The sequence below is a fragment of the Ranitomeya imitator genome, chromosome 4, assembly GCF_032444005.1.
Source record: "Ranitomeya imitator isolate aRanImi1 chromosome 4, aRanImi1.pri, whole genome shotgun sequence".
Lineage (NCBI taxonomy): Eukaryota > Metazoa > Chordata > Amphibia > Anura > Dendrobatidae > Ranitomeya > Ranitomeya imitator.
Window position 1 is genome coordinate 620,558,016 of NC_091285.1, and position 10,560 is coordinate 620,568,575.

Here is a 10,560-nt window from a genome sequence, read left to right on the forward strand (position 1 = left end):
ACAACCAAAATGTTTCTGTATGATGGTGCATATGTTAGCATTTGGGGTCCCACTTTAAACTTTTTCCCGGGGCCCCACTTTGTCTAAAACCGGCACTGGGTGGAAATGAAACCGTACCATGCACCAGATGCCTTAAGCCAAGCCATCGCAGCTGAAGTGAAACAAATGCTTCAGATAGGAGTTATTGGGGAATCCAAGAGTGGGTGGACTAGTTCCATTGTGATGATTCCAAAGCCAGACAAATTATTATGCTTTTGTAACGATTTCCAGAAATTGAATGAGGGGTCAAAATTTGATCTTTATCCAATGCCTCTGGTAGATGAGCTGATTGAGAGACTGGGGCAGGCCCAGTATTTTACAATGCTCAATCTGACCAAAGGTTACTAACAGGTGCCTCTGACAGAGAAGGCGAAAGAAAAAACCACCCTCGTTACATCAGAGAGTCTCTATGACTATGTCATCTTGCCTTTTGGGTAACATGGGGCCCCGTTTCAGAGGCTGATGGACATAGTTTTAGAGCCCCATCAGAAATATGCTTCAGCGTAGTTGGATGATATTATCATCTATAATACCGACTGGCATATTCACTTGTCCCAGGTGCAAGCAACAGTGGATTCGCTTAGGGCCATGGGCTTGATAGCGAACCCCCAAAAATGTGCAATAGGTCTCGTGGAAGCCTGGTACTTGAGGTACGTGATTGGCCTTGGGGTTATGAAACCCCAAATAAACAAAATTGAGGCCATTCAAAACTGGCTCCGGCCTCTTACTCTGAAACAGGTAAGAGCGTTCTTCGGAGTCATTGGGTATTACCGACAATTTATACCTAATTATGCTAGGTGACTGGCATCTTTGATTGATCTCTTAAAGGGAAGGAAATCGGTATGGGTTTGGTGGAACCCTCAGGCGGAGGAAACATTGAAGTCCATGAAGTTGGTGTTGTGCAGACAGCTTGTCCACATCAGCCATAACTTCAGGAAAAGCTTTATCATGCACACGGATGCCTCTATTCTAGGCCTAGGAGCGGTTCTGTCACTGTAGGTGAACACAGAAGATCATCCAGTAACCTGCTTGTGTAAGAAACTTAGGGCAGAGAAAAAATATTACGTAGTGGAGAATAAGTGCTTGGATATTGTAAGGTGGCTAGCATATATGTATGGATATTGTAAGGCAGCTGCTTTCATGACAGTGTGGTAATGAGGCAGTGACCCAGGTTAGTTAACCCCTTCTGAGTTCCCACAAACCGCAGAACTAGTACGGCGGCACGATCGCGCGGTCTCACAGTGAGCACCGTGGCGATCGCGTGCAGGTGTTAGCTGTATGTGACAGCTGACACCCCGCAGCAATGACCACGATCAGCGCTAGCGCCGATTGTGGGCATTTAACCTCTCTGATGCCGCTGTCAGTAGTGACAGCAACATAGAGGGGCATCGCGTAGGGACGGGGGCTCCCTGCGCTCTCCCACCGGAACAATGCGATGCATTGTTCCGGTGTTCAGGAAGGAGTCCCCGGATCCAAAATGGCCGCGGGACTCCTTCCGGGTCCTTCGCTGAGGTGGCTTGCTGGCGCCTGCTCAGAGCAGGCGCCGGAAAGCCTCCTGCACAGCCAGTCAGATCGCTGATCTTACACAGTGCTATGCAAAGTGACAGATCAGCGATCTGATGAAATATAGTGATGTTCCACCCTGGGACAATGTCATAAAGTAAAAAAAAAAAAACAGAATGTATAAAAAAAATTAAAAAATCCCCAAATAAATAAAAAAAAATAATAAAAGTACACATATTTGGTATCACCGCGTCCGTAATGACCCGCTCTATAAAACTATCCCACTATTTAACCCCTTCAGTGAACACTGCAAAAAAATAAATAAAAAACGATGCAAAAAACAATGCTCTATCATGATACCGCCGAACAAAAAGTGCAATAAAATGTGATCAAAAAGACGAATATAAATAACCATGGTACCGCTCAAAATGTCATCTTGTCCTGCAAAAAATAAAGCCACCATACAGCATCATTAGCAGAAAAATAAAAAAGTTATAGCTCTCAGAATAAAGCGATGCAAAAACAATTATTTTTTATATAAAATAGTTTTTATTGTGTAAAAGCGCCAAAACATAAAAAAAGATATAAATGAGGTATCGCTGTAATCGTACTAACCCGAAGAATAAAGCTGCTTTATCAATTTTACCACACGCGGAACGGTATAAATGCCCCCCTAAAAGAAATTCAGGAATTGATGGTTTTTGTTCATTCTGCCTCCCAAAAATCGGAATAAAAAGCGATCAAAAAATGTCATGTGCCCGAAAATGGTACCAATAAAAACGTCAACTCATCCCACAAAAAACAAGACCTCACATGACTCTGTGGGCCAAAATATGGATAAAATATAGCTCTCAAAATGTGGTGATGCAAAAACTATTTTTTGCAATAAAAAGCGTCTTGTGTGACGGCTGCCAATCATAAAAATCCGCCATAAAAATGCTATAAAAGTAAATCAAACCCCCCTTCATCACCCCCTTAGTTAGGGAAAAATAATAAAATGTAAAAAAATGTATTTATTTCCATTTTTTCATTAGGGTTAGGGTTAGGGTTGGGGCTAAAGTTAGGGTTAGGGTTGGGACTAAAGTTAGGGTTAGGATTGGGGGTAAAGTTAGGGTTAGGGTTGGGGCTAAAGTTAGGGGTAGGGTTGGGGTTAGGGTTGGGGTTGTGGTTAGGGTTGTGGTTAGGGTTGTGGTTAGGGTTGGGGTTAGGGTTAGGGTTGGGGCTAAAGTTAGGGTTAGGGTTGGGGCTAAAGTGAGGATTTGGATTACATTTACAGTTTGGATTAGGGTTGGGATTAGGGTTAGGGGTGTGGTTAGGGTTATGGTCCTTCCCTTCTGAGCTCTCCCGTGCGCCCAAACAGGGGTTTACCCCAACATATGGGGTATCAGCGTACTCAAGACAAATTGGAAAACAACTTTTGGGGTCCAATTTCTCCTGTTACCCTTGGGAAAATACAAAACCGGGGGCTAAAAAATAGTTTTTGTGGGAAAAAAAGGATTTTTTATTTTCACGGCTCTGTGTTATAAACTGTAGTGGGGGTTCAAAGTTCTCACAACACATCTGGGTCTAGTTTCCAATATGGGGTCACTTGTGGGGGGTTTCTACTGTTTAGGTACATTAGGGGCTCTGCAAATGCAACGTGATGCCTGCAGACCAATCCATCTAAGTCTGCATTCCTAACGGCACTCCTTCTCTTCCGAGCTCTGCCGTGCGCCCAAACAGTGGTTCCCCCTCACATATGGGGTATCAGCGTACTCAGGACAAATTGGACAACAACTTTTGGGGTCCAGTTTCTCCTGTTACCCTTGGAAAAATAAAAATTTGGGGGCTAAAATATTATTTTCGTGGAAAAAAATATATTTTTTATTTTCACGGCTCTACATTCTAAACTTTAGTGAAACAATTGGGGGTTCAAAGTGCTCACCACACATCTAGGTAAGTTCATTAGGGGGTTTTCTTTCCAAAATGGGGTCACTTGTGGGGGGTTTCCACTGTTTAGGCACATCAGGGGCTCTCCAATCGTGACATGGTGTCCTATCTCAATTCCAGCCAATTTTGCATTGAAAAGTCAAACAGCGCTCCTTCCCTTCCGAGCTCTGCCATGCGCCCAAACAGTGGTTTACCCCCATATACGGGGTATCAGCATACTCAGGACAAATTGAACAACAATGTTTGGGGTCCAATTTGTCCTGTTACCCTTGGGGAAATAAAAATTTTGGGGCAAAGAGATAATTTTTGTGAAAAAAATATGATTTTTTTTTACGGCTCTACATTATATACTTCTGTGAAGCACTTGGGGATTCAAAGTGCTCACCACACATCTAGATTAGTTCCTTAGGGGGTCTACTTTCTAAAATGGTGTCACTTGTGGGGGGTTTCCACTGTTCAGAGGCTCTCCAAATGGGACATGGTGTCCGATCTCAATTCCAGCAAATTTTGCATTGAAAAGTCAAATGGCCTCCTTCCCTTTCAAGCTCAGCCATGTGCCCAAACAGTGGTTTACCCCCACATATGGGGTATCGGCGTATTCAGAACAAATTGTACAACAACTCTTGTGGTCCAATTTCTCCTGCTACCCTTGGTAAAATAAAACAAATTGGATCTGAAGTAAAAATTTTATCAAAAAAAGTTAAATGTTCAATTTTTTTTAAACATTCCAAAAATTCCTGTGAAACACCTGAAGGGTTAATAAACTTTTTGAATGTGGGTTTGAGTACCTTGAGGGGTGCAGTTTTTAGAATGGTGTCACTTTAGGGCATTTTCTGTTATATAGACCCTTCAAAGTGACTTCAAGTGTGAGGTGGTCCCTAAAAAAAAAAAAGGTTTTGCACATTTTGTTGTAAAAATGAGAAATCTCTGGTCAACTGTTAACCCTTATAACTTCCTAACAAAAAATTCTGCTTCCAAAATTGTGCTAATGTAAAGCAGACATGTGGGTAATGTTATTTATTAACTATTTTGTATGATAGGACTCTCTAATTTAAGGGCATAAAAACTAAATTTTAAAAATTGCTAAATTTTCTAAATTTTCGCCAAATTTCCATTTTTTTTCACAATTAAACGCAAGTCAAATTGAAGAAATTTTACCACTATCATAAAGTACAATACAATATGTCACGAGAAAACATTCTCAGAATCACCAGGATCCGTTGAAGCGTTTCAGAGTTATGGTCTGGTCAGGAAGTTGAAAACAGGCTTCGGGGTGAAGGGGTTAAACTCAAATGTCTTAATTTTGGCAACTTACGAAAATAAACTAAAATATTATCCTCTGGTTCACAGCTGGATCATTTGTACTTATCAATCCCTGATTACATAATCACGAACATGAAATTACTGGTATTAAAAGGTAACCAGATCTCAGGGAGACAGAAAAATTACAAACTTATGACAACCTTTGAAACAGTGAAGGAATGAAGGAATGAATGTGTTGAATGGATTCATGTCTTTGTATTTCATCTAAGGAATGTGCTCATTAGACCATTTGGAGGCATCAGAGCCCAACCAGACCTCAATCACAGGACAATAAAACTTTCACAATCCTTATCTATAAGCTGTTCCAGTATTTCCGGCCATAACTGCTTTCTCCCCGTCCCACATTTATAGTTCTGCCTCACCTCACTTGTCTTATCTATTGCATTATTCCAGTGTCCTCTTGGCAATAAATATCTGACTCATCAGATTTTGTGTTATTCTATGGTTGATGAAGAGACATGAGTAGTGATGAGCGAATATACTCGTTGCTCGGGTTTTCCCGTGCACGCTCGAGTGGTCTCCGAGTACTTGTGACTGCTTGGAGATTTAGTTTTGTTGACTCAGCTGCATGATTTACGACTGCTAGCCAGGCTGAGTTCATGTGGGGGTTGCCTGCTTGCTAGGGAATCTCCACATGTAATCCAGCTGGCTAGCAGCTGTAAATCATGTGGCTGCGGCAATGAAAACTAAATCTCCGAGCAGTCAGAAATACTCGGAGATCACCCGAGCGTGCTCGGGAAAACCATGGGCAACGAGTATATTCGCTCATCACTAGACCTGAGTAGTCTGGAAAGCTTGCAATTTGTTACCATCTCTTCAGTTAGCCATTGAGAACTCTTACCTTGCAATATTTTACAGTATCTAATAATTCTCCCCAGATCCTCCCAATGGACAGGTTGCATGATAAATGATGAAACATAAATGAATTCGGACATTTACCGTATTTACTAGTTATAAGGGACCACATAATTGTGTATCATTGTGCAAAGTATATGAACGTCCTTCCTAAATATTGAGATCAGAAGTTTCAACCATAGCCATTGCAAACAGGTGTATAAGAGCAAGCACATACAGTTGTGCTCAAAAGTTTACCTACCTCAACAGAATGTTTGCTTTCTTGGCCTTTTTTTCAGAGAATATGAATGATATCACCTAAACTTTTTCTCCACTCATGACTAGTGGTTGGGTGAAGCCATTTATTGTCAAACTACTGTGTTTTCTCTTTTTAAATCGTAATGACAACCCAAAACATCCAAATGACCCTGATCAAAAGTTTAGATACCCCTATTTCTTAATACCGTGTATTGCCCCCTCTAACATCAATGACAGCTTGAAGTTTTTTGTGGTAGTTGTGGATGAGGTTCTTTATTTTCTCAGATGATAAAGCTGCCCACTCTTCTTGGCAAAAAGCCTCCATTTCCTGTAAATTCCTGGGTTGTCTATCATGAACTGCGCTCTTGAGATATCCCCATAGTGGCTCAATGATATTGAGATCAGGAGACTGAGATGGCCACTCCAGAACCTTCACTTTGTTCTGCTGTAGTCAATGACCGGTCAACTTGGCATTGTGAGTCGCCCACCAGGGCCGTTGGGTACCCGGTACCGAGTCCGGTGTTCACAGGGGGATATCACTGTGGTGTCCCGGTCCGTGTCCCTGGGCGCCCATGTAAAGGGGAAAATTGAATAAAGTTTATGTTCGTGACGCCACCTGTGCTATTTGGTCAGTGGGGACTGACGCTGCTTTAAAGGGTCCTCTGGGGTGATGTTATGGCAGCTAGATGGTATAACTTCCCACAGGCGAAGTATATCCTCAGGGCTCCCAGTGTGTAGATGGAAGATAGTGAATGGTGCAGTAAAGAAAGAGGACACAGGGTTGAAGTCTCTTTACTTGGTTTACTGAAGACTTCAGCCAGCCACAGTCCAGGGTACCAGATCACAGGGCAGGCCAGTTTGGAAGTGAATCCAGAGTCCCCCTTTACCAGGTGGGAGTTAAAAGCCTTCCTCAAGCGCGGTGGTGTTGTAGTCCCTTACTGCCTGTGGCTTCACATAAAGTCCTCACAGTTGTTCTCTCTGTCCCCCATATAGAATAGGACATAACCCGTATGACTGGTAACTTGAGCCTTTTTACAGTGACTCTTGCACACCCTGGGCTCTATAGATGTCACTGTGTCTCCTGGGTATTAAGGCGGACAGGTAACTTGCAGTTCAGCTGTCCTGCCGGTTTCTGATGTAAGTCGTAGCGTTCTTACAACCTTGGTGGTCCGGCTACCGGTTATCTGCGCCTCAGAGGGAGGCAGCCTGCTCGTAGCTGGTCTCCCCTGATATTTCCTCTCCTGTGCTTCACTCTCCTGCACGCTCACTCAAAGATGTTCTGCTTTCTGTGTGTCTCTTTCCAGGAGCTGTGGTGCTTCAGACCACACGGCCCCTTCAGATGTTCTGACCCTCTAGGTCCATCTGCCCTCTTCTGTCTCTCTGACAATATGAACTCTGTTTCCCTCCAAACCACAATGTATATAGGGGAATCACCTGGTAAATAGGATCAAAAACTCCCCTATGTGGCCTGGAGTGTGAACATGTTGTGTACATTGTGATTACCTGATGAGAGTTATCCTTCATTGCTTTCAAACGTAACATCACTCGCCCCGTGAGGAAAGCAATGCTACTGTGATGACCAGGACCCTGGGGCGCCACACTTGTGTTTTGTATCATTGTCATGTTGGAACATCCAAGAACGTCCCAAACACAGCTTCCATGCTGATTATTGCAATTTTGCCTCCAGTATTTGCTGATAATGTGCTGCATTCATCTTTCCTTCAACTTTGACCAAGTTTCCTGTGCCTTTGTAGCTCACACATCCCCAAAACAACAGCAAGCCACCTCCATGCTTTACAGTAGGAAAGGTGTTCCTTTCATCATAGGCCTTGTTGACCTCTTTCCAAATGTAACATTTATGGTTGTGGCCAAAAAGTTCAATTTTGGTGTCATCGCAACAAATTACCTTGTTCCAGAAGTTTTGAGGCTTGTCACTGTGCTTTTTTGCATATTGTAGGTGAGATACTTTGTGGCATTTGAACAGTAATGGCTTTCTTCTGGCGACTCGACCATGCAGCCCATTTTTCTTCAAGCACAGCACAGCACCTCGGCACAGACGGCAACAACCGTGGCACACGCTGCAAACACGTTTCCTGCAGCGGTGCTCCAGGTGCGCAGAACGTCTGTGGAGAAAATCTAATCTACCCGAAGATTTCATCCATTATAAGTTCATGCTAAAGACATACAATTCTGCCCTTCACCTCTCCAAACAAACCTACTTCAACACCCTCATCACCTCCCTGTCCAATAACCCTAAACGTCTCTTTGACACGTTCCAGTCCCTACTCAACCCAAGAGAGCAGGCCCCAACCACGGATCTCCGTACTGACGATCTGGCCAATTACTTCAAAGAAAAAATTGACCACATTCGACAGGAAATCATCTCCCAATCTCTTCATACCATGCACTGTCCTCCCTCCCCCACTGCATCTAGTTCACTCTCTGACTTTGAAGCAGTTACAGAAGAAGAAGTAAGCAGGCTCCTTGCATCTTCTCGCCTGACCACTTGCACCAGTGACCCCATTCCATCACATCTCCTCCAGTCCCATTCCCGGCTGTCACCTCTCACCTAACAAAAATATTCAACCTTTCCCTCACTTCCGGTATTTTTCCCTCCTCATTTAAGCATGCCATCATACATCCATTACTTAAAAAACCATCCCTCGATCAAAACTGTGCCGCTAATTATAGACCTGTCTCTAATCTTCCCTTCATCTCTAAACTCCTCGAACGCCTGGTCCACTCCCGTCTTACCCGCTATCTCTCAGATAACTCTCTTCTCGACCCTCTTCAATCTGGCTTCCGCTCTTTACACTCTACTGAAACTGCCCTCACTAAAGTCTCTAATGACCTACTAACAGCTAAATCTAATGGTCACTACTCCATGCTAATTCTCTTGGATCTCTCTGCAGCATTCGACACTGTGGATCATCAGCTCCTCCTCACTATGCTCCGCTCCATCGGCCTCAAGGACACCGTTCTCTCCTGGTTCTCCTCCTATCTCTCTGACCGATCCTTCACTGTATGTTTTGCTGGTTCCTCCTCCTCTCACCTTCCCCTTACTGTTGGGGTTCCTCAAGGATCAGTCCTAGGCCCCCTACTCTTCTCGTTGTATACTGCCCCTATTGGACAAACAATCAGTAGATTTGGTTTCCAGTACCATCTCTATGCTGACGACACCCAATTATACACTTCTGCTCCTGATATCACACCGACCTTTTTAGAAAACACCAGTGATTGTCTTACCGCTATCTCTAACATCATGTCCTCCCTCTATCTGAAACTAAACCTGTCAAAAACTGAACTCCTCGTGTTCTCTCCCTCTACTAACCTACCTTTGCCTGACATTGCCATCTCCGTGTGCGGTTCCACCATTACTCCAAAGCAACATGCCCGCTGCCTTGGGGTCATCCTTAATTCTGACCTTTCATTCACCCCCTACATCCGATCACTGGCTCGCTCTTCTTACCTGCATCTCAAAAACATTTCTAGAATTCGCCCTTTTCTTACTTTCGACTCTGCAAAAACTCTGACTGTTTCACTTATTCATTCTCGTCTGGACTATTGTAACTCTCTACTAATCGGCCTCCCTCTTGCAAAACTCTCCCCGCTCCAATCTGTCCTGAATGCTGCAGCCAGGATCATATTCCTCACCAACCGTTACACCGATGCCTCTACCCTGTGCCAGTCATTACACTGGCTACCCATCCACTCCAGAATCCAGTACAAAACTACTACCCTCATCCACAAAGCACTCCATGGCTCAGCACCACCCTACATCTCCTCCCTGGTATCAGTCTACCACCCTACCCGTGCCCTCCGCTCCGCTAATGACCTCAGGTTAGCATCCTCAATAATCAGAACCTCCCACTCCCGTCTCCAAGACTTTACACGTGCTGCGCCGATTCTTTGGAATGCACTACCTAGGTTAATACGATTAATCCCCAATCCCCACAGTCTTAAGCGTGCCCTAAAAACTCATTTGTTCAGACTGGCCTACCGCCTCAATGCATTAACCTAACGATCCCTGTGTGGCCTATTTATAATAAAAAAAAAAAAAAAAAGGTTCCTCGCATCATGTTCTCATACACTTTATGCAGTATTAGCCCTCTGTGTCTGTACTGCTACATACTTAGGCATTTAACTGGTTCATGCAGCTTTACATGAACACCTGAGCCTTACACTATAGCTGGTCCGAATAACTAAAGCAATTGTTACCATCCACCTCTCGTGTCTCCCCTTTTCCCCATAGTTTGTAAGCTTGCGAGCAGGGCCCTCACTCCTCCTGGTATCTGTTTTGAACTGTATTTCTGTTATGCTGTAATGTCTATTGTCTGTACAAGTCCCCTCTATAATTTGTAAAGCGCTGCGGAATATGTTGGCGCTATATAAATAAAAATTATTATTATTATTATTATTATTTTTGTGCATCTTGAAACAGCCACACCGTTCCCTTTCAGAGAGTCCAGTATTTCAGCTGGTGTTATTTGTCAGTTTTTGTTTGCATCCCGAACAATTTTCCTGGCAGTTGGGGACGAAATTTTTGTTGGTCTACCTGACCATAGATTTGTTTTTACAGAGCCCCTGATTTTCCATTTGTTAATCACAGTTTGAATACTGTTGACTGGCATTATCAATTCCTTGGATATCTTTTTGTATCCTTTCCTGTTTTAT